Source organism: Littorina saxatilis, linkage group LG8 (genome assembly GCF_037325665.1).
Source record: "Littorina saxatilis isolate snail1 linkage group LG8, US_GU_Lsax_2.0, whole genome shotgun sequence".
NCBI lineage: Eukaryota > Metazoa > Mollusca > Gastropoda > Littorinimorpha > Littorinidae > Littorina > Littorina saxatilis.
Genome location: NC_090252.1, coordinates 50,764,017 through 50,767,816, shown reverse-complemented (window position 1 = coordinate 50,767,816; position 3,800 = coordinate 50,764,017). Strand labels below are relative to the sequence as shown.

Genomic DNA, 3,800 nt, shown 5'->3' with positions numbered 1-3,800 from the left:
TGTGCCTCACAATTTGTTGGGCTTATTTTTATGGGACACATTTTGGTTTTGTGGGCCACAAACTGTATTTGTGGAGCATAAAATAAGGGGCACAAAATAAGCTTCATAAAAAATAAGGACAAATATTTGTGGGGCTTAAACAGTGTTTTTGCCCAAAAAAATGTTTTGGGCTCTTTTTTTTCCTCCTTATTTTGGACGTTGAGCGTGGTTTTCAGACCTACTGCGTTTCGGTTTTTAGTTAATGGCGGATCAAAGGCAGATCTATCTGTTTGGACAGAATCTCCAATGGCAATGATGTTTGCTAATGCGAGAGAATTGGGACGGGCGAACCTTTGCATATTAACCAGAGGTAAGTTTCCATGTTTCGTTTCATAACTGAGAGTGGGTTTATGGTAGTATGTGTTGCAACATGTGTCATTTCGACACACTCGAGGCACTGTCAGTGCACAGGCGGAAGGTATCGTTCACTGGACCACTACTTACAACATAGAAAGACTATGTAGTCTTTCGGTAATCTTGAACTTTAGCGTTACGCTAAAGTTCAAGATTACCAGTCTTTCTATGTAAGTAGTGGTCCAGTGAACGATACCTTCCGCCTGTGGTCAGTGTCACTGTGTCAGTGCACAGGCGCAAGGTATCGTTCACTGAACCAACACGTAGATCATAGTTGCCCTGTACAGGGATTTTCTCATTAATTTGAAGAAGAAGATTACCACTACCACGTTTTTGCAACCTCTTTTCAAGGTGCATGATCATAATATTTTATAAATTCTTTTTGTTTTTAAAGATTGAGTCTAACTTAAAATACTCAAATAGGTAACCTTCTGATCGGTTCCCAATTATTTTATTGCAGGTTGGCATCAATCAGAAGAGAGCTAGAGCTAGTATGTTCAACTTCAAGGTCTCCTCTCAGCTGAAAAAGCCAACCGATTGCTGCATGATCTTGAGGCTGTCACTGACAGAAGTAAAATATTTGATGCCACTGCCGCAAATCAGGTAAGAATATAAGGCGAAGAGGTTTTATTATGTACAACTGTCAGTGTTATGATGTATAGTGTGTTTTTTCCTTCCCCTCCCTCACATTCTCAAGTTCTTGTCAGAATAACTCATATGGAGGTGTGTGTGTGTGTGACTGTGAGCAAGTCTGAGAGAGTGTTTTCATTTTATTTTTATAATTCATGTTCAGGGATAATAATAAAATAATGAACACTTACTGACTTAGACAAGTTACAGTCCAAACCACAGAACTGCTCGAAGCTCTTAGCTTTATTTCACCAGTTTGATGATCATGCAGTTCCTCCAGTATTAGAATCATTACTAATACTAGAAGCGCATGACTTTCAGTGTGTACCTTTAAGTTTAATAAAGTACAATGCATTGCTGTAAACAGTCACTCACTCACTCACTGTCAGGATATATCTCATTCTCAGTGACACTGTGTGTCAAGTTCTATTATTTTTTTTCCTTTGTGCTCTACACACATGCATACATGTTATACATACATATAACATGTTATGTAATATACATATATATGCACACATCAACTTGTCTACATTGTATGTCTGTCACTCTATCAGTCTCATTCAGTTCACTGATTCAGTCAAAACTTCACTAAATGTAAAAGGACTTATGATACTGTGGGACAGTGGCATTGATATCTGTCCAGAATATAAAATTGTATAAGTCCTTTTACATTTAGTGAAGTCAAGCGTTAATGTTGGTTTGGTCGTCTGTTGTCGTTTTTGACTCACATGCGAAGCAAAAGTGAGTCTATGTACTCACCCGAGTCGTCCGTCCGTCCGGACGTCCGGAAAACTTTAACGTTGGATATTTCTTGGACACTATTCAGTCTATCAATATCAAATTTGGCAAGATGGTGTATGATGACAAGGCCCCAAAAAACATACATAGCATCTTGACCTTGCTTCAAGGTCAAGGTCGCAGGGGCCATAAATGTTGTCTAAAAAACAGCTATTTTTCACATTTTTCCCATTTTCTCTGAAGTTTTTGAGATTGAATACCTCACCTATATATGATATATAGGGCAAAGTAAACCCCATCTTTTGATACCAGTTTGGTTTACCTTGCTTCAAGGTCAAGGTCACAGGAGCTCTTCAAAGTTGGATTGTATACATATTTTGAAGTGACCTTGACCCTGAACTATGGAAGATAACTGTTTCAAATTTAAAAATTATGTGGGGCACATGTTATGCTTTCATCATGAGACACATTTGGTCACATATGATCAAGGTCAAGGTCACTTTGACCCTTATGAAATGTGACCAAAATAAGGTAGCGAACCACTAAAAGTGACCATATCTCATGGTAGAAAGGGCCAATAAGCACCATTGTACTTCCTATGTCTTGAATTAACAGCTTTGTGTTTCATGCTAGGTTTAGTTATTTGACCTTGACCCTGAAGGTCAAGGTCATGTAAAGGTCAAGGTCAAGCATGTGAGTCGTATGGGCTTTGCCCTTCTTGTTTGTTGTTGTTTTATGGGGGAGGGTGCAGTGTGTAAATTCATCTGGTTCTGTGGACAGTGTGTTTGTTGTTCCTCCACATAGGTAAATATCATACTGCATGTAGCTCCTAGTACTACTTGTCCTGTCAACTAACTGTTTTAAATTTGGTGCTCACAGGAATGTTACTTCGGCCAATATTATATATTACAGGTTGGCATCGATCCGGCACAGTGGAAGAAGCAGATTGATTCCTTCATGATCCGGAGGCTGTCAAGACACAAATGGGAAATATTTCATGCTAATGGCAATTCAGGTAAGATTGGTTGGTTTTTGGGGTTTAATGTCTCTTCAGCAGAAATTCAGGTAAGAGTTTTGCTACATGATCATATTGTGTTTTATCCTCCATCTCAGTCTCAAGTTCTGGTTACATTCTGACTGTTGGTGTGTGTTTGTGTGTGAGAACCGAAGTGTGTGTTTGATTTTCCCTGGCCAGTCAGGAGAGCTGCCAGACATTAATACCTGCAGATTTTTCTAGCCCTGCAGATTGATGTTACACACCTGAATTTGATAGCAAGCGCTGACAGGGAATGTGTCTTCTATATTTCATATATGTTAAAAAGTAGGCATTAGAACTTGTCTACCAGGGAATTAGAATGTTTACGCTCTTGGCATTTATGTGGGTTTAGTGTGTGTGTGTGTCAGTTACAAACACAATTTACTCCTTACTCATACTTAAAACTTGTTCTTGTCATTGTGTTTGGATTTAAGATCAGTTCCTTTGTCATTCATTTGTCAGTAGGGACAGAAGATGATCTGTGAGCAGCTTTTTTAATGTCCTTTTATACTTTATTTATTAAACGAAAATAAAAGAGCAAAAAATGCTGTCTTCACTTTTTATGTCCGTCGTGTCACGTTTTCTGAACGCGACTGAAAAACAATGACTGGTCCCTTTTTTCGTAATTTTAAATGTAACCAAGATCGCGTCCCTTTTGTCGCCTCCTTTCAGGAAAAACCTATCGCCGTGTGGCCTTTACGTCTTATTTTATTGGTGTCCTGAAGTTGTCAAAGTGAGTATTAAAAATATTTTATGTCCATCGTGTCACGGGGTGTGTGATAGTGATTAAAACTTGAAATGTGCTCAAATCACATTCAATACGTGGGACTTTGGGACACTTAACTATCTAGATTTGAAATTGCAATCAAATTTGGAACAGGGAGCATTAATTATTATTTTTGTTGAAATTTGTCCATCGTGTCACGGACATATTCGTGTGTCTTGTTCGATGTAATTCAGTTATTTATGTATAGGCGATGAAATGGGCTAGCTATACACCTGA

The 3,800-nt window shown here is 38.4% G+C and overlaps 1 long non-coding RNA gene across 1 annotated transcript; it reads left to right on the top strand.

Moving 5' to 3' along the window:
- Positions 1–276: 276 nt before the first annotated feature.
- LOC138972361 (uncharacterized) lies at positions 277–2,776 on the top strand. The gene is made up of 3 exons (XR_011457575.1): positions 277–349; positions 854–996; positions 2,674–2,776. It is a non-coding gene; the product is annotated as an uncharacterized lncRNA (long non-coding RNA).
- The last annotated feature ends 1,024 nt before the right edge of the window (positions 2,777–3,800 follow it).